Source organism: Zonotrichia leucophrys, chromosome Z (genome assembly GCF_028769735.1).
Source record: "Zonotrichia leucophrys gambelii isolate GWCS_2022_RI chromosome Z, RI_Zleu_2.0, whole genome shotgun sequence".
In the NCBI taxonomy this organism is placed as follows: Eukaryota; Metazoa; Chordata; class Aves; order Passeriformes; family Passerellidae; genus Zonotrichia; species Zonotrichia leucophrys.
This window is the reverse complement of record NC_088200.1, coordinates 17,123,747-17,145,582: the sequence shown is the minus strand read 5'-3', so window position 1 is coordinate 17,145,582 and position 21,836 is coordinate 17,123,747.

Here is a 21,836-nt window from a genome sequence, read left to right as displayed (position 1 = left end):
GAGGGCGAAAGGCCGACGCCCCTCTGCAATTCCTGGCCAGCACCCTTCGGCGTCTGATGGCCTCGGGCTGTGCTGGCTGCGGACTGGCTTACACCGCTGCTATTGGAGAGGAACGGAGCTGACCATTTCCCGGGGGTTAAACATCGGTTTATTGAAGGTGTTGCGGGATCTAAACGCGCAGAAACCAACCGGGAAAAAGTTTCTTTCATAGGGGGTGAAAACAGGATTATAAAGGAGGGTGGTGGGTACAGGCAGAACCAATCGGGAAAGGTGAGGGGATGAACTTCACAGAACTGACACTCCATGGAGACCAATAATCAAAAGGTAAAGGAGGTGTCCTGGGACCCCAGCCAACCACCATCTCCAGAGAGGAGAAGGTTCTCGAAACCTGGGAGGAGGAAGGGAGTGATTGACTGGACAGGGAGGAAACAACTTTCACTTATAAAGGAAACCAGGGGAGGAGCAATTACATATCGGCAACTATGAATAGCGGTTACTATAGCAACTTAGCTGACAGGCTAGCAGTGGCGGGAAAAACTGGGGGAACGAAACCATTTTACACATAATAGGGGAGAACAATACATAAATTGGGGGAATAACACAAGAAACTTAACAACACACTACCACAAAAGGGGTTCCAGGGGTTCCCGCGCAGGTCTCGCTCTGATCCGCACTGGGTTTGCAAGCCCTGCCAGGACCTGCGTCCACCGCGGGGTCCTCTACCCATGCTGGAGTAGGCACAGGCACAGGCTGTACTGAGGCTGGAGTGGGCCCAGCAGCAGCTGGTCCGGCTCTGCCGCACTGCCTCCCGCAGATACCAGGTCTGCGGCACAGGTGGACGCTGTGGTGTTCACTTTTAGCGCAAATGGTGATGTGGCTGGCGGGAGACTAGTGGTCCCCCGGGCTGTTGACCTTCCTCTACTGCCTTATGGACATTCCCCCTGTGTCAGGTGACTGTGTGTGCGAGGGAACACGAGTGGTTCTGGCAAGGAGTCAAAGATAAGGTCGACGAAATGGTTGACTGTGCCTTCGTGCATTGTCTCCTGGATTGCAGAGGTGGCTTCTCTGGCCCTGCTGATGCTGCAGGGGACATGGTGTCAGGCTATGCTGAGCTGACTTCCAGTCAGGCATCTGCCTCTGTCCCTGTGGGGCCCACGGAATGGGACTTAGCAGGTGCTGCCATCTTACCAGCAGGTTGCCAGGCTTTCTCTGTGCTTAGGGGTGTTAGTCATAACACCTATCAGCCCTTATTGTGGAAAGCTATGATGGAAGGTTGGACAGTATGGTCTGGGGTCTGTTGAAGTCATACAGCTGCTTCAAGTGTTTGCTGCTGATTTGCTGACACCTTATGACATCTGAAGTTTGTCTTGTGTTCCTTTTCAGCCTGCAGAATATGACATTTTTGAGTCTAAATGAACTCAGTTGGCAGTCAGGGCAGTGGAGTGGAATGCTATGCTGGGTCTACAGGTTCCCAGGTGTCTGATTGGCTCTGATGTGCTGTTGGACACAGGCAATTATGCTGGTCCTAATCGGCAGGTTGTGCTTGATCAGTGCCAGACAACAGTGTTGGTTTAAACCATTGAACTGGCTGCTCCAAAGGAGTAATTTGTGACTGTTTTCCAGGGGCTGATGAGTCTTTCTCACAGTTGCAGGGAGGCTGACTGCCTCTGTGGAGAAGCAGGTGGCAGATCCTAAGGCAAGGAGGCTTGTGCTTACACACCTTGTGAGATGTAACCACAATGCCGATTGTAGGTAAATCATAGAGGCTCTTTCTGGTGATCTGTCTGTCTCCCAGATGGTGGAGGCCTGTGCAAAGATAGGCACCTCAGGTCCTAAAATGACTGCCTTGGTTACTGCTCTGCAGCCAGTCTGGGCAGTGCCGCAGAGCAGGCAGGGACAGCATGGGAATGCCCAGGCCAGCAAGAAACAGGGAAAGAAAGCACAGGTCATAACTCCCTTGTTTGTGTGTGGTCGGTATGGAAGGCCAAACCATACCGCAAACATCTGTAAGGCGACTGTTCATGCTAATGGCCAGGCTTTGCTGAGCTCGGGAAATGGAGAGCGGAGCGTGAAGGGGAGACATGCCCAGACACAAGCTTCTCTCCACGCCCCAGAGCTGATGGAGGTCTGCTTAGCTGGCTTGCAGCCAGAACCCCTGGCTCAGGAGGTGCTGATGTCTGTACAGCAGCAACAGTTGTCTTAGATTCTTCCAAAATACACAAGGTTCCCCTGGAACCATGCTCCCTTGGCTGAGGGCATGAGTGCTCTCCTTATGGGGAGATCTAGTGCCACCCTTCTGGGCATCATTGTGCAGTTAGGACTCATTGATGCAGATTTCATGGGATAGATTTGTGCCATAGTCTTCACACCCATCCCCCACCCCATCACTATCCCGGAAGGGATACAGATTGCTCAACTTGTGCCCTTTAAGTCTTCTGTTTGCAGGACAGTTGCCCGGTCAAGAGGATCCACTGGGCCATCTCAAGTTCACTGGACCACAAAGAACATCCCGAGATGCTGTGTACCCTGTTGATCCCTGGTGTGACGCCGCTGGAGATCTGCCATCATGGGCCTCTTGACAGCAGTGCAGATGTCACAGTTCTCTCCCTTGCCGCCTGGCCCCCGGAGTGGCCCTTGGATCTGGTGGAGATGCCTGTCGCAGGACTGGGAGGGATGGTGCAATGCTATGTGAGCCAGAAGCCTGTGCTGGTTGCGAACCCAGAGGGACAGATGGCCTTGATTTGGCCTCATGTTACTTCAACTCCTGCTAACTTCTGGGGAAGGGATGTTCTGTCTGCATGGCTGGTGCGTGTTGGGATGGATTTTTGATGGGGGCCACTGTGATGAAGGGCACAGTGTCCTACACCTCTTTACAGTGGCTGGTGGACAAACCCATCTGGGAGAACCAGTGGCCCCTCCCTCAAGACAAATTAGTTGCCCTTCAAAACCTGGTGCAGGAGCAGTTGGACCAGGGTCATGTGGAGCCTTCTACCAGTCCCTGGAATACTCCTGTCTTCTGCATCAAGAAAAAATCTAGGAAATGGATGTTGTTACAAGACCTCCGAGAGGTCAATGCCATGATGGAAAGCATGGGAATATTGCAGGTGGGCATGCTGTCGTTTACCATGCTTCCTGCAGACTAGCTGGTCCTCATTGTAGATTTGAAGGATTTTTTTTTACAATTCCTTTGCATCCCAATGACAGACCGAAATTTGCCTTCTCCATGCCAGCAATTAACAATGCTGAGCCTGCACAGTGATATCAATGGCAGACTTTGCCCCAGGGGATGTGAAATTCTCCAGCCATATGCCAATGGCATATAGCCCGTGCCTTGTCTGGAGTTCGCAAGCATTTTCGTGATGCCCATCTTTACCGCTATATGGATGACATTTTGATGGCTGCATCCACCCAGGATGAGCTGCTGAGGATACAGCCTTAGTTGCTCAGTGCTTTGCATTTTCATGGGCTGCAGGTGGCTCCAGAAAAGGTTCAACAACAACCTCATTGGAAGTACTTGGGGGTCAAAATTCTGGAATGGACAATCTGACATCTGGAGGTGCAATTTGTGGATTCAGTGAAGACACTGTGTGATGCCCAGAAATTGGTAGGTGTCATCATTTGGTTATGTCCATACTTGGAACTGACCGATGAACAACTGTCTCTTCTCTATGATTTGTTGAAAGAAGACTCTGATCTAAGAGTCTCATGCACATTGACCCCAGCGGCACGTCAGGTGCTGGAGGTGGTTCAGTGAGCTGTTTCTGCTTGCCAAGTTTATCATATTGATTCCTCCGTTGATGTCACTGTGTTCATTATCACTCCAGATTTGCATCCCACAGGCATCATTGGCCAATAAAGTGACAAATGGTCTGATTCTTTGCACATCTTGGAATAGGTTTTCCTGCCCCATCAGCCGCAGAAGACAGCAACTGCATTGTTTGAACTAATTACTCTCTTGATAATCAAATGCCAGCAACAGTGTTTGCATCCGATGGGTGCAGATCCCACAAAGATCATGCTTCCGGTACAGTGGGAGGATTTTGACTGGAGTTTTGCAAACAGTTTGTCCCTGCAAAGTGCTCTTGAAAACTTTTCAGGGCAGATTACTTATCATCTGCCCAGCCACAAGCTACTACAGGTGGCAAAATTCACACAAATCTCTTTGCAGCCCAAAAATAGTCAGGAACCAGTGCAAGGACCCACCGTCTTCACTGACAGTTTGGGGAAAACAGAGAAGGCCATTGTTTCTTGGAGGGCTGGATCTGAGTGGCAGGTCCTGGAAGGTCATGAGGATGGGTCAGCCCAATTGGTTTGAATTGAGGGCTGCTGTCATGGCATTTGAGAAATTTTCGCAGGAACCTTTCAGTTTGGTCACGGATTCTGCCTATGTGGCCGACATTGCACAGCAGTTGGGTCATTCCGTTTTGAAGGAGGTGAGTAATCCTGCCTTGTTTCATTTACTGAAGACCGTGTGGTGTGCCATTCAGGCCCAAATTCATCCATACTACGTTCTGCATGTAAGGAGTCACACCAGTTTGTAGTGGAAGGTAACGCGAGCGTGGGTAGCAATTCAGCTTGACACACTTGCACAGGCCATGGCATCGCATGGATTTTTCCACCAGAATGCACATACCTTGCAGAAGCAGTTTCAGCTAAAGCCAGCTGAGGCTCATGACATTGTAAGGTCGTGTGATAACTGTCGCATGCTTGCGGCGCCTTTGCCGGCAGAGGTGAGCCCCAGAGGCCCTAGTGCCTTGGAGCTTTAGCAGACCAATGTCACCCAGATTGCCAAGTTTGGCTGGCTCCAGTATGTGCATGTCTCTGTGGACACGTTCTCCTCTGTGATGTGGGCTTCTGCTCACACTGGAGAAAGGGCCCACCATGTCCTTGCCCACTGGAGGCAGGCCTTTGCCATTCTGGGCATACCTTCTGCTGTGAAAACTGACAATGGTCCTGCTTACACATTGCGGAAGATGCAGCAGTTCCTGCAGTTGTGGGGTGTGTCACACAGGTTTGGTATCCCTCATTCTCTGACTGGTCAAGCTATTGCAGAACTCGCTCATGGGACTCTGAAATGGGTTCTTCAAAAACAAAACCAGGGAATGCAGGCTGAAACACTGCACAGTCGGTTGGCAAAAGGTTTGTATACCATCAATCATCTTACTGCACTGCAGAATTCAAATAATCCTGTCATTTTCAATCATCACCTTTCATTGCAGACTTTGGATGAGACACATAAACCTTGAGCAAAGGTTTGGGTGCAGAATTTAGTCACCAAAGAGTGGGAAGGTCCCTACGACCTTACTGCTTCAAGGTGTGGGTATGTGTGTGTATCCACAGATATTGGGGTATGCTGGGTACCTTCAAAGTGTGTTCATCCTGACCTACAACCACAGAGACAGAATCTGGCTGACGGGCAAAATGGAAACTCTGACCAAACTGAAAGTCATCAAGTGGATGAATCATCGAGTGATCACTCAGATGCAGATGATGTGAGTGAACATGAACATTGTTAATTTTTCCTTTTAACATTGATCATTTTTTCTTTTTTTTTTTAAATGGAAAAAGGGGGAGATGTCACCCTATTCTTTCAAGTTCTTCTAAGCCTTCTGATGCTTACATTTTTGTGACGGAGTTCTCACACACTTTTCATGTAAATAATGATTGTTTTGCATTCCTTTCTGGAGGAGGAGAAATTGGATGGACTGTTGGTTTGACCAGTGTTGGCGGAGAGGTGGCAATTTCATCCTCCAATCCAGGGTCACTTTTTTAATTCTAGATATATTGAGGTAGAGAAATAAACTTCCTTCTTTTTACCTTGAAGATTTCAGAGTGCGTGTCGTTCATCCTGTGTCCTGTTGCAACAAGAGTCCTAATAATACTTATGGTATATGGCTTAAGACTCCTGGGCTTGCTATTGCCCCACTGAGTGTGCTGCATTTTAGACTACTTTGCACGGACTTAAGATCTTACAACTTTTCTTCTGTTTTCTACAGAATGTTCCCCTCAATTTATTGAAAGTGTCTCAAATCCAGCATCTGGTGAAAATTAAAGGAAGGGATAAGTAGTGTAAGTACATCCTGAAAGCTTGTGTACATTTCTTTTATCCTGTTAATATAATCAAATCTCTTACCTTCAAACTTTCATCATAGATTTATTTGTAGTGAGAAAAACAAAAGCTTCCAGGGCAATAAACTGTGAAAAAACCATAGGTCATAAACTGAACTTTTCTGCAAAGCTGCTTACATATAGGAAGTCAGACTATTCCAAATTAAATTAAATTTCACATTTTCTATTATGTGATATATTGGCTATTATTTTCAAGTGAAAGTAATTACAGGAAAGTAGAAATTTTCTCATATTATTATTGCCATTATTTTCTATGAGTGAAAAAAAGTCACAAATAACTAAAATGCACTATGAAGTTTGAATTTCAAAATAATGGTTTAAGTCTGTTTTGTCTGGGAAAAAACAAAGATACCATTCAATGCAGTTTTTTATTCTTCATTCTAACATATATCTTTTTGGATTTGCGATTTTTTTTCTTTTCTTTTTAAAGATAAACTCAGAAATAAGTTTTGTTATTAAGCCTTTCATTACCCTGACCTTTTTACTACAAACATTTGGGCAGTGATCTCCAGCAAATGGGTTAGAGGAAACAAATAACTCTTCTCATAATTTCCCATGGTCTGCCAGCATGGTAAACCAGCTTCTGCAGATGCCCTCCTTGACATCAAAACACAGAGGCCTGTAGAAAATAAAAAAATGCCAGATATCTCCTGATGCCCAGGAAAGTTCTGTGTGCTGTAGTAGAATTCTGTGTGCTTTGATAAGTGCCACTGTGCTGAATGAGGCTGGTGTGCAGGTTAACTTTGTGATCTTCCTGAAGTTGATTTCTTCCCCCATAGACTGTCTTTGACACAGCCTATAACACAGACTGTCAAAACTACTAAAGTAAAAGACAGCAATATTTATTTTGCTGTTAAGTCATCCTTCCTCTGTGCTGATCTCGGGTATCTCGGCAATCTCCTGTAAAATTTCGCATGCTTTATTTTTTCCATCAGCTGTGTGCAGGGTTTTTTTGTGTGAGGGAGTGCATTCTTTGCAGAGACCCATTTTGTCACCCTGACATTTCACATGTGCTTTGACTGACTGGGCCTGGTTTCTAGAGACAATTCAGTTTTGTAGTCTCCTGCAGTTTGAATATCACTGCTGTTATATAACATATTTGGAGACACAGTGGACTTTGTTTAAGGGAATTGTTTTCAAAGCAGTATTATTCACATTAAAAACTAAAAGGAAATGCAATCTACCTGCATTTGGGGGAAAAAAAAAACCAATCAAACCTAAGCCCTATCACACCACCACCACAAAAACAAACAAAAAACCTAAATCAAACCAACAAACTAAGACAAGTCAGCCTTCTCTTACTACTGCAGATGCAAGTTCTAATGACAACTTTTACAGGGCTTTAAAATCTTATTTGTAGTTTTCTAAGCTTGAAAGCTGTCTCAGGCAGGGTAGCCAGAAACAAAGCCTTATCTAAGCATGAAGACAACAATCCGTAGGACAACAGCATGACATTTTTTTTGAGACAAAAGGGTTTACAGAAGGCTGTGGTTAGTTGTCTTTTTCATTCCTTCCATCTCAGTCCCTAATTCATTCTCAATCCTTTCTCGCTAGCAATAGCAGATGGAGTATTTGGGGTAAACATTTTTACATTAACTATTGCTCCTTGTTTCCATGGGCATTGGCACAAAAGGCCATCTTTTGCTGCTCTCAGCAGCCTTCTGACTCAAGTAGCTGCCTACTTTTTAGTGCCTAAGGCCAGCCCTAAGACATCCTGTTTCCCTCAGTCACACACTCTTTGTAGAGTCAATAATGATAAATCAAACAGTGCACTGAGATCATCTGAACTGAGAAGATACCAAAAAATAAAAATATCTTGAGGCAGTATGTTCTGATCACTGTCACGATCTGAAGCAGTGGATGATCAGACTGAAACTACGAGATGTGCCTTTAAAAGGGAACATACTTTTATAGTTTTGTTATCTCAATGTCTAATACATAAAATCCTTTTCAAGAAAATTGGAAACATGTTTAAATTTAAATAACCACCTTTTCATGTATTGATTTCCTTGCCCCATATCAAAGAACACAGAATTCAATTTTTTATAGGATATAAAGGTTATAAAATATACCTGGTTAAATAGCTATAGTAGAGACTATCCTGTGTTCAGCATCTTCAGGCATCAGACCTACAAGGATTGTTTAAGTTTTCCACAGAGTATTGTTCAGGATCTCTGTGTTTACATTGATTTAACACCCCAAAATGTCTTTTGTGCTAATTGCAAGTCATAATCTCATAATCTGTAAGTCAGTGTAAAATCAATGAGTACCTTTGCTTTAACTTTTGGTTTTCCCTTGTCTTTTTCCTCCCAGCATAAAGTCACTTATTACGCTTTAAATTGATTAAACGCTTAATAGACTCCAGATGTATTTTCAACTTGGTAATATTCATCGACTAGGCATTATATAATGATTTTTGATTTCTCAGCACAAGGCTGAAGGGAGCTAATGTATAAATTTTTCAATCCTTTTAAAAGATTTTTTAAAAACACCAAAATGGTAACTAACATCAGCTGAAAATATCGGAAGACAGGCTGAAAAACACACAAGTTGTTTGTTGTATAATGCTAGCCAAAGTGTTATCATCCCAATGCTGTGAAGACTGTGTGCCAGGAAAAGGGCTTTTGAAATCTAGAATCTCACAAACATTCAGAACTATAAAATCCATTTGCAAGCTAGGTATTGCCTTTTTAACCCACAATACAATCTAGTTTGATCCCACAGAAGGAAATAACAGACATGGATTCTGTGTCATGATTCAAGATCATTCTAATTTGAAGTAGAGTAGTGTGTCAAATGTAGAACTAGTGGCCCAGTGGCTTTATTTGTGCACATACTGTGCCTGTCTGTGCACTAGAATGTACATATGGTATAAAGAAGGTAGTATTTGTACAGTAGTCTGATAAATAACAACCTTTTAATCTGTTTAATCTTTCTGTTATTGCTTTTGTGTCATTAGAAGTTTTATACTTATGTCTGTGCATAGAAATTACTGTATGTGCTCCCAACAGATACTCACCACAATGCTTCCATTGTGAAGAGAGTTAAAAATCCTGTGACACCTAAAACATTTCAATAAATCCTACCTGTAGCTGTATCTGTGTGATAGCTTTTGGTGGGTCCATTATACAGGTGAAAAGATCCAGAACAGAAAGCAAAGTGGCTTCACATGCTGCACTGACCCTCCCGTAGTGGAAGAATTGTAGTAACTGTCCTTAAGTGCTTGTTACTGCACACCCCACAGCAGGGCAGCACTGCAGCCTCCACTACAGAGTGCTAGCTATGGCATTCTCCACTTTGCTTGGCTCACTGCAGAGTAAGAAAGGTACTTTATTAAGTGAAGAGCATCTTCAGCAAACCATGTGAAAATTTTCACAAAGAATAGAAGTCTGATTCATATTCACGCAACAAATCTCCTGGGATAGCAGAATTACATTTAACTCTAAAGAAACTAAATCATTTACAATGGAAAAGAAACCAAATAGTTTTGATTCTCATTCTACTTCCAAAGAAAATTAATCTTTGAAAATCAGAGGTCTTGGAATTATAGAATTATTAATATGATACTCATAATCAGAGGCCATTTAGTGTTTTCTATCCAGTATATTATGGCAGGAAGATCTACTAAGTGAGCGGAGGATATGAAGCATATTAAGATGTGTGGAAGATTGCACAGATAGGCTCAGGCACAATGCAAATAGGTGAGTAAAGGGAAAAAATGGGGAAGAAACCAGAGCATTCTGTCATTTACTGTCTCACCTAGCTTAGAATTGGCAACATACTGTTGCCAACATTCTGTTTGTCTAGCAATGGAGAATTCTGGTCAAGTTTTAGACATCTTTGTTCTCACCTTTTGTATGGATATACGGAGTAAATGCAGAAAAATACATGTATGTGTAAAGTGGAACAACTTTGAATATCAAAATTATGAGATATCTTCAGTAGGTTTTTATGTTTTATAGTTTTGTGGCCTTTATGGAGGGGCTTGACAGCTGGCCTGCAAGCAAAGGGGAGTTAATAGAAGAAATAACAAATGATGATTTTCGAGTGTATCCATAGCAAGGAAGAAGACAAGGCTATCAGCATGCAAACAGATTAGAAAAGATACATGAAAATTTTGTAAGCTATACTACATGCATAAGTAGATGTGTATACCTACCTTATTAAATTTCTGTAAAACTTTTGCCAGTTATATTGACATTTATTGCTTTGCACCAATGAATATAATAAATTATTGTGAAGTAGTTAATGACTTAAGGTCATGCTTTATTAAGAGTATATAAGCTGGAGAACATGCAGAATAAAAAACTTTTTTCTTCTTAGACCCTGATCACATGTGTATGTCATGTCCAACCTAACGGTGACATTTGGTGCCACCTGATGTGATGGAACTGCCAGGTGAGAGGCAGTGAGGTCGGAGCCCATTGAAGCTGAGAGCAGCGGGGCACGGCTGCCTGTCTGGACCTGATTTTGACAACTGGAAAAAAGGCGAGCCGCTGGAAACAATGGGAAATAATTTAACAAGCAAAAACCTGATTGTTTTATCTACATGGAAAACTTTCTTAAAAAGAAAAGGAGTTAAAACAACGGACTATGCTCTGCGTAATATTTTAATATGGGCAAAATCTCAAAATTTTAAGACTGATGTAACTACTGCTTTTAGTGCTAGAGCTTAGAAAGAAGTTGGAGAAACACTCTGGGAAGTAATTCAGACTGAGGATAAAGCAGCTGCAGATCTATCTCCTACTTGGAGGTGGCTTTATAACACCTTAAAAGAGTGGAAAGCAGAGCAGGACGAAAAAGACTTAGAGAAGTAAAAAGGGAATTGGAAGAGGAACTCAAAGTTGCTGGGGAGCAGCAGAGGGGAGAAGCTCAGTCTGAGAATTCTGCTGGAATTTTTTCTGCAGAGGTTGTTGCTGGATCTGTTGCTATGGGAAATGGTCAACATGTTGATAACGCTTCTTCGTATTTGTCTGCAAAAGGCTTTAAATCCACATACCCCTTGCCCATAGAGCAACTAGCTGAACTTAATGTTAAATCTAACTCTGAGTCCTCGGCATGGCGGCTGGCTAAGATAACCTTAAAAAAGAAACATATTGAGCCATCCACTCCTTTGTCTTCTGATTCTGATAGTGACAGTGAGGAAATTACAGAGATTAAAAAGTCTGAATCAATGCATACTTCTGTTTGCTGTAAAACTAGTAATAGAGATAAGCGTAGTAAAACTACTAATAAAGATAAGCTTGGTAAAACTAGTAATAGAGGTAAGTTTAGTGTTTCAAAACTCTGACTTCTGATAATGTCATTATAACTGTTCATCAGTCTTTTTGGTGTTGGCAGTATGTTAAAAGGAAAGCAGTTGAGACAGGAGAATGAGATGTAGTGGAAAAAATAGGCCAACCAAAGGACTCGGATGCTATTGATATGGATGCTGCTAATAGTAAAATGGCTTTTCCTGTGGTTAGAGCAGTTCCTAATTCAAGACAAAATGATAGTCATAAAGTTTTTGCATGGAAAATTGTGTAAGATCTTCAGTCTAAAGTAGATAATTTGGTATTAATTCTGCTGAAGTAATGCAATTAATTCATATTATTAATACAGATGTGCTGTCTCCTAATGATATTGTGCACTTGGCTACAGTTTTGTTTCAACTAGCACAATGTGGAGTATTTAAAAACAATTGGAAGCAATTAGCTAAGTGAACAGCTTTAAATAATATGCAACTACCTCAGCAAGACCCTTGTCATGCTGTAAGAGTTGATGTTTTGCTTGGTCAAAGACCTTTTTCTAATCCAAATTTGCAGGCACAGTAGGATCCCCTAGTTTTAACACAGGCTCAACTATTAGGTATGAGTGCTATAACTAAAACAATAGAAATAGCAGCTCCAAAACCAAGATATGTCGCTATAAAACAAAATCTTAAAGAGCCTTTTCTGCAACTTGTAGAAAAAATTGCTGCAACAATTGAAAAACAGGTAGAAGATAAAAATTTAAGAGAAATTCTATGTAAACAATTAGCCAGAGAAAACACAAAGATTTCAAAAAAATTACTGAAGCACTGCCAGGAGATCCCTCTGTCCCTGAGATGATCTCAGCATGTTCAAAAGTTAGCACAGTTTAACATAAAATAACTGCATTAGCAGCAGCTCTAAAATCTCCACCAAAATATTTTTCCTGCAGGGAATAAAGTCATTTATGATCACAGTATCCTAAAAATGTTGAACAGAAAGTGAAGTCTAAAATGAATCTTACTTGTAATTGATGTAGTAATATATATTATATATTATATATTATATATTATATATTATATATTATATATTATATATTATATATTATATATTATATATTATATATTATATATTATATATTTTTAATATATATTAAGGTAATTAATGCTAATTACACAGAACAAAGTTGTGCTATGATTTCAAGTAATTATCACTAGTTATTGTACCTAGAGACTTGTCTTGCTCAAATTGTTCCTTTTTTGAGTTGTGGTCCCAAAACAGAAAATCAACTACGTTCCACTGAAAACTTCAGAGATGCCTCAAATTTACTAGACAAAATGAGTGACAGCTCAGTGACCTACATTGACGTGCGCCTTGACTTCTGAGAATGCAAAATCTCAACAAGTAAAATTAAATAATCTGCTAGACACAAGAGCTGATATTACAATTGTGTCTTTACATTCATGGCCACTGCAGTGGCCAGTGCAAACAAGTGAGACTGGAGTGGTTAAGCTAGGAGACACCACAGTAGATAGAATTTCACTTAACAATACTTTGATCACAAATTCTGAAGGAGAGACAGCAACTATAAGGTCATTTATTACCTCTGCTCCTTTGAATCTATGGGGCTGAGATTACCTTAGTCTGTGGGGAGTGAAAATTACCACAGATTTTGAACAGGGTTCACTGTGTTACAAAGTATTCAGCAACACACTCTTGCTTTAACCTGGTTGCCCACCAAACCTGTGTGAGTCAATCAATGGCCTCTGACTGATGAAAAATTAATTGCCCTACAAACGTTAGTTCAAAAACAATTAGTTGCAGGTCATATTAAACCTTCATACAGTCCATAGAACATTCTTGTGTTTGTTATAAAAAGAAATCTGGTAATTAGAAACTTATGCATGATTTAAGACAAATCAATGCTGTAATGGCTACCGTGGGAGCTTTACAGCCTGGTTTACCATCCCCTCTTATGATTCGCATGGACTGGAAAATTAGTGTAATGGCTTAAATTTTTTTTTTTTTTTACAATTCCCTTAGCTGAACAAGACAAAGAAAAATTTGCAGTGCCCAAAATTAACCATGGCAAACCAACACAAAAATATCAATAGAAATTTCTTCCTAAAATTCTCCTACTATCTGTCAGTGGTTTGTAACACAAGCATTGTTTCTGGTAAGAGAAAAATTTCCTGATTACTATTGTTATCATTACATGGATGATATTTTGTTGGCAGCCAAAAACAAGAGCAGCTGACTAATTTGCAGTCTTTTGCTACAACTTCTTTAAAAAGTTATAGCCTGTGTGCAACTCCAAAGAAAATTCAAACAGTTGAAACTTAGAATATTTGAGTCTCATTGTGTTTCAAAAACAAGTGAGACCTCAAAAAATTCAATTACAAAACAAGGTTGTTTTTGAAAATTGAAAATTTAACTAATGAACAAAAATTAATGAGATCAATTAATTGGATAAGACCTTATTGGAAACTCACTAATTTGCAATTAGAACCTCTTTTAGAAACATTGAAAGGGTCAGACAATCCTACTAATGTCCATTGCTGACCCCAAAAACTCTTTCTATTCTTGAAAAGGTTGAAAAAGTTCTGTGTGAAAAATTTATTTCTTGCATTGATCTGACAAAAATAGTGCAAGTGTTCATTCTGATTGACAATATTATTCCTTTTGGAATTCTTATGCAATGAAATGATCAGTAAAAAAATTCTTTACATATTCTAGAGTGATTATTTTTACCTTTCAAACCTGTGAAAACTGCTCCTAGTCTTTTTGAATTGATTACTGAAATTATTATTAAGGCTCAAAAATGATATAGTAAATTATTAAGCCAAGATCCTAAAAAAATTGTTTTACCTGTCCAAAATTAGTACTTTGAGTGGTATCTTGCCAACAATTATCAGTTACAAATGACTATGACTACTTTCATAAGTGTCTTATCATTCACCAAGTCACCCCTTCTTAAAATTTTTTCAAGAAATAGCTGTTAGTCAGAAACAATTGAACATGGAAAGTTCTGTTGATGGATCAACTGTTTTTACAGATAGTTCTGAAAAAACAGAAAAAGCTGCAGTGACTTAGAAAGTCAATAGTGATTTACGAAATGTGATCAAATTTCAAACAAGATCACCTCAAATTGTTGAATTGCGAGCCATGACAACAGCTTTTCAGTTGTTCCCTCAAGCTGTGAACATTGTCACAAATTCTACTTATGTACCAAATTTGACCAAAAAGTTATATAAAGTTGTTTCATCTGAAATTAATCATTGTCCTTTATTTGAAGTGTTGTAGAAATTGTAAAATACAATCCAGCAATGCACCGAACATATTTTGTACTGCACATTCGCAGTCACACTTCTTTACCAGGATTTTTCACTGAAGGGAATGCTGTAGCTGCTGCTCTTCTTGCCAAAGGTGCTTTAATAATTCCTAATCATAGACAACAAGCAATTTTGTCTCATCAATTTTATTATCAAGGAACTCAAGCTCTGCAGTTGCAATTTAGTCTTAATAACAATGATGCTCATTCAGTTGTCACTGCATACCCTAATTGTCAAAGTTCACATATTCCTGCATATTATGGAATAAATCCCAGAAACTTGCAAGCTTTACAACTCTGGCAGACAGATATTACTCAAATTACTGATTTAAAAAAACTGAAACATATACATATGTCAATTGATACCTTCTCTCATCCTATTGCAACAACTGCATATGGAAGTGAAAAAACTGCAAATGTTATTCATCACTTTCAAAAGACTTTCTCTGTTTTAAGGATGCCTCAACAAATTAAGATTGACAATAGTTCTGGTTATGTTTCTCAGAAAACAAAGCATCTTTTTGCTGCTTGAAGTGTTGTACATACTATAAGTATTCCTCACTCTTCCACTAAACAAGCTCTTGTTAAATGTGCTCATAGCACATTGAAACATCAATTTCAAAAACAAAAAAAGAGAATGCAAGGAGAACCTCCCCAGGGATGATTGGACAAAGCAGTTTATGTGCTGAATTTTTTATCCTACAGAAAGACAACTTCTTTACCTCCTTTGTTTTCTCATTTTTCCTCCTTAATTTCAAAAAATCTGAGTTGCAGAAGCCTGTTCAGGTGCAAGTGAAAGATCTAAGTTGTGGTCAGTGGAGTGGTTCTGTAGATTTAATAACCTGGGGGAAAGGATATGCTTGTGTCTTTACAGAAAATGGACCACATTAGATCCCTGCTTGTTGTGTTAAGCTTTATCTGGAGCGCATGGGAAGGAACGAAACAGAAGATTTCACCACAACCAAAGAAGAAGATGTGGGTGACACTAGCTGAGGCTACACATCAGGGCACGCTGTGCCTGTCAGTTTCCTCCTAAGAATCCATTCTCTATGTGTCTTTTCTACCTCTTGATAACTAGCCTTGTCCCTCCCAAGCTTTTAATTGTAAACCACTGAATCCTGCACACAATGTAGATTTCTGGGATAGTATCTATGTACACTTACCTCAGGTTTCCATTGAGCCACAGGAGCTAGAATTGCTGAGATCATTGCAAATAGATGCTTGTGTAAGGTTTAGTTACAAAAGGAAAGACAAGACAACAAGGAGGGAGTCTCAAGATGTAAACACAACACTAGACATTTACAAAAATGCAAGCTTGTCGTGTAACTACACCTCACATCATGTGTCATGTGCATTTGATGTGTCTTTGCAGCTACTGAGAGGCATGTTTATAATCCGTGGTGATTGTGCTTGAGTTGGTATTAAAAAAAAAATAAGAGGGCGTTCCTGCCTTTTGGGGCGGTTGACTCTAATGACACCCAACATAACAATGATGCATCAAAAAACAAGAAACAAGCCATCACTTCAACATAAATTTGCTTCTCAATGCTGGGATGAGGTAGCTTTTAGGGGATCTAGTTGTATTGCTTCTGCATCAATTTTTACACCTAGAGTAACTTCAGCTCGTACCCTGTATTCCTTAAATAAGCTTAGTTGTTAGCTTGCTAAGCAAAACAATGACACATTTATGGCTTTAAGTAAGTTACTGCTAGATGTAAACAGCCTTAGGCATGCAACACTGCAAAACAGAGCAGCTATTGATTTCTTATTGTTATCTCATAGTCCTGGATACCAGGAATTTGAAAGTATGTGTTGCATGAATTTATCAGATCACAGTGAATCAATCTACAAAGGCATTACGGACTTAAAAGAAAGAATCAATCACTTACAAGTAGATGACAAATAGAGATAGCTGAATAGTTTTTTCAAAAGCAGGAGCATCACTGGGTATCTTAAGACCTTGTTGAAGACGAGATTGTTAATTTTGTTAGTGATTGTAAATATTGCTCTGTGTCTCCCTCATCTGCTTGGACTTTTGCACCAAGCCCTGCAAAAATCCTTGTCAGCTGTGTTTGTGGCTCAAATACAAAAAAGAGGAAATATGGAGCGGCTTGACAGCTGGCTTGCAAGCAAAGCTCAGTTAATAGAAGAAATAACAGTTGATGATTTTCAAGTGTATCCATAGCAAGGAATAAAACAAGGCTGTCAGCATAGAAGAAGATTAGAAAAGATACATGAAAATTTTTGTAAGCCAGACTATATGCATAAGTAGATGTGTATACCTACCTTATTAAATTTCTGTAAAACTTTTGCCAATTATATTGCCAATTGCATTGACAATTATTGCTTTGCACCAATGAATATAATATGTTATTGTGAAGCAGTTAATGACTTAAGATCACGCTTTATTAAGAGTATATAAGCTGGAGAACATGCAGAATAAAAAACATTTTTCTTCTTAGAGCCTGATCACATGTGTATGTCACGTCCGGCCTAATGGTGACAGACTTTTATATCTTTCTACTTTTTATTCATCTTATACAGTTTCTTGTAATAAGGGATGTTATGCATCTACTGCAGTATGTGGGTTCAACAGCTTGATTTGACTGCATTTGACTGCATAAGTCCTACAGCTTAGGGTTAAGTGCTGTGAGAGAGGAACACTTTGAAAACATTTTTGAAACCCTGAATAATAAAAATGCTCTTTACCACAGGAGTGGCACACTATACCTTCAGGAACAAAATACTCCCTAAAACTTTTCTAAAAGTACTTCTAAAAGCCTGTTGTAGAGCTACAGTAGGCTGGTATGACAAAGATGGGATCCAGGATATCTCATGTGAGAAAATCTTTTTTAATACCATAGCTTCCTTAGTCTTACGCCATTGCAGTCTTTTGTTACAAGCAACTAATATTTTTATTCTATGTGGGAAAGCAGAGTAGTTTTGTTATTTTTTTGCTCATGTCTGTGAATCTACAGCTAATGTTTCAAAAAACAGAACAGATGCATCCCTTGATGGAGAAAATAACCAAAGAATTTCACTATACACACTTTGTTGTTTCATTTAAGCTCTAATAGTTGTAAAAACCAAAATGATTAAGGGTATAATAACTGGACTAATTTTGCTTTCACACATGAAGCTGACAATAGCATGTAATATGAAATTGCATACAGTAACCTCATACACAAAAAAGAACATCTTTACAGGTGGGAAAATTTCCTTCTTCTGGGTCATAGTGAATGGTCTGTCTGATAGACGCAGTAATTTGGTAACTGCCTTTTTAGAGAAGAGAAATTAAGAAAATCCCTTTCTTTCAACATTTTTTCTAAATGTCTATTACATTTAGAATAAATGTAATAGACATTACATTTATGTAATGTCTATTATGTATGTAAAATGATTATGTCTATTATGTCTATTATGTATGTAAAATGACCATTACATCATGGTATCACTGAATGATTACTCAGTAAATTTTAGTCATTGTTGTTGCTACCTGTAGCTTCACTATTTGCACACAATACATAATTGATGAATAGAAGTAAAGGGTCTGAAAATCAAGCACTAGCCGCACTATCAGCTATTTCTTCTCTCAGCATCACATACAGAGACTTAGTGATTTGAGTGTTCTCCAGACATACCCCTATGTAGTGCATCTCAAGATTTTTCAGAGCCAGTTACAGAAGAAAAATACATTTGCTTTTAGAAGACACTTGGTGAAATCTTGTTTCCTCCTGCATAGATCCATTCCAGGAATTTGATCAGAATTTCATGGATTCATAACTTTTCACCTGGGTGGAAATACATATTTGTGATTTGATACAGTAGATGGGATATGGAGTCAAGAAGACACAATAATAAAGGACACTCAAGCAACAACTATTTACTTGTTCAGACATTGGTTTGGGAAAGCAGGCAAAGGGCCTTGTAGGCATCACACTTGAGAATGTGAGTGATTCAGAACATATTAGATCAACTGTGTTGTGCAAAAGTGATTTAGAATACAATACGTCTAAGTACAGAAACCTTGTGGCTTTTAAAGTGTGGTGCCACAGTAAATCTGCATTCTATTATTTCCACATTGCATCCTCTAGGCCTTAGTAATGACTATAGGAACTAATTCCAGATGAGTAAAAAGTTTGTGAAAATGCACATATGTGGCTGCTGCTGGCAGCAACAGCCATATACCTTTCCAGCTAAACCACAGTGCCACATACCAAGTACTTCAACATGATATTAAATTGCTTATGTCTCTAAAAAATGTCAAAAAATGAAAACTATCAGGTGAGACATCCGATTTTGTTGTTGTAAAGACCTAATATGACAAACATCCCCAAGATCCCATTAAGCTCCCCTACTGAATAAAGAGTTGCACTTTATCTTGTCCACTGACACAGCAGACACATGCAGCTCTTGAAGTGCACCAGTGTGCTGCTGCCCTCTTAGGTCAAGTAAACATAAATAATTACATATATGTTGTAGTTTCTCTACATTTTCTCAAAGAGCCTTCTATACAAGCTATTAAAAACTGATTATAATAAGAGGCTTGCCTATTGTAAGCTGATGCAACAAGAAATCCAGTCTATTACATGACCTATGAAAAGGTAAGGCTTAGTTTAAGGATATGAGAGAATAAGAAAAACAGAATTTTTTCAGTAATTGTATTGGAACTTGTAAGACAGCAAGGCACAAAGTGTGAGAACAAAAATACAGTTAACACTTGTAAAAGCTGAAGAAATATTATCAGGGAGAAAAAAGGTTCAGTCCCCACCCATGCACTTCAGGATGACTTACAACTCAGTAACCTTGGCTGGCCATGAGGTGATTGCATGAAAACTGCAGCAAGGATAAGTTATCACCACTTTCCATTCCTTTAACCTTTGTCAAGAGACCTGATTAATCTTTGGTCATTTGCTCCTTTCTTTAAATTTTGTCTAAGACTCAGATATTAGAATTTTAATGGCTGCTGATAGATGTCCTTTGTAACTGCATTGCATAGAGTTTTATTTTGACCTAGACAAATGCTCTCCATTTTCACTTGGCTGTTCACCTCTGCATCTTTGAATTGAGTTCAGCCAGACACAACAGGGAAAGCAGAACAGTTAAGTCACTAAGTATAAAAGGATGAGGTCTTGTCCTCTTGCTCGCTATTCAAGAACTTAATATCACAAGGCCACAGAGGCACTGTGGGGTCTAAATCACTGTAATTACTGAACATACAAAAGCTGTAAGGCTTGCTGCTTTCAATGGTTTCTGATGACTTCTAAATTGTAGAACAAAAACATAGAATGATATAATCATTTACTTTGGAAAAGAATTCTAAAATAATAAAGTACAACCATTTACTCAGCATTGCCAAATCCACCACTAACCATGTCCCTGAGTCTTGCATTTACACATCCTTTAAATACCTCCAGTGCATAGCAAATTGATAAAGGAATCCAGCAAATTCATCTACAGTGGGGTAAGTGTCACTTTAAAGTGCTTGAAGATTTTCCAGGTGTAAGTCCTTACTGCATCACCCTTAACTGTGTATGCAAGTGTCAATATAGGAAGGACAATCTATCCCTGATCATGAAAGCATTCAAGGACAAATGCACATTTTAAGCAGGGACAAGATAATGTGAGACTATATGGTTTCATAGTAGAAAGAAAGACAAAGTGTGGTATAGCTCCAGTATCCTCACATGAAAAGATTCTGCTCAGGGAGAAGTAGCCCTGGCAATTATACCTATTTATTCTTGGCAATTGCATATCACATACACTTTAAATTCAGACTGCAAATGAAAAGCTGATTGACCTGCAGCAACTTATTAAGATTATTGTAGTCCTGTGTTTCTTTCACTACTCTGTGCCAGAAATACAAGACTTCAGGAGAGTCTTTCCTTAAAATGAAAAAGTCATAAAAGATCTGACTAAACATTTCCCAGCTTGTTCAAAGACTTAAAGTACCTGAAATCTACTATGTGTTTATTGAACATAAACAAATGAAGGAAAATATCTCCAAAGAACAGCTAAGGTTCAAAAGAAATGACACTTTCAGAATGGCACCCATGTTTTCTGGAAAAATAACTGGAGTAATGACTTGAAAGCTTACTTGTGTCTCTCTATATATAACTTGGCTATTTAATAAAATATATAGAGAGTCCATTCTATCCTTATGCAACAATCTTTAGATTATCACCAAAGCAGTTCTATTGCTAAGATATTTAAAACTGCAAATTAAAGAGCAAATACAAATCTACATGTACTGCTTGCTTATAGAATTAAAAAAATATCTGTTTACTTAATACTCCTTCTCTCATAACTCTGTATTTGTTAAAGGCACAGTTCCATAACTCCAAATTCAGCTCCTGTGGTCAGAGTGGAATTCTTCAAGTGCTGAAGTCTTTTAAATGTTTTTGTTAGAGCAAAATCATAGAACATAACTCTTGAGGACCCCAAGGAGGTAACAACACAACAAACTGGAAATTTTGTTACAAGAATTTGGCATTGGGGATTTGAAAATATTTGGTCTCTCCCTGCCTATAGCAATGGGGGTTGAAGAATATGTTTAGTCTCTGTCCCTCCTGGCACATGCACCAAAAGCGAAAGGGGACTGGTGCCACCGCTCCTTCTGCAATCGGGGTGCAATGTCACAAGAATGTGCAAGATCTTAAGTCATTAATTGGAAAACAATTAAAAATTTTCAATGACACTCTTTAGAATTTTATAATACAGCTGTGAATAGAACAAAAGTAGAGAAAAGGGGAAAATGAATGGACAATTTGCTCAGGAATATTTATGAATTCCCAATTTTTCTGGGTGATACAGAAGAAGACACCAGAGGCCAGTCTCAGAGGCCAATCACGCTGAGTGCTTGTCACTAAGAAGAACTCAGAATGGCTGCTGCACTGTCACAAGAAAAGAGCAGTCCTTTCCACAACAGTGTGTTTCATGTCAAACAAAACAATACAATATGTCTATTGCTATTTTTGTCAGAAAGCATGCACTTTTCTGAAAAAGAAGCAAAACCACATTTTGAATATTATTTACAATATTTTTTCTCTTGCTTTTCTCAACATGCTTTTCATCTCTCTTTCATTGCTAGTATTCATTTGGTTTTGATATTTATTACTGCTTGTCCAGTTAAGGTATCTGGGCAACAT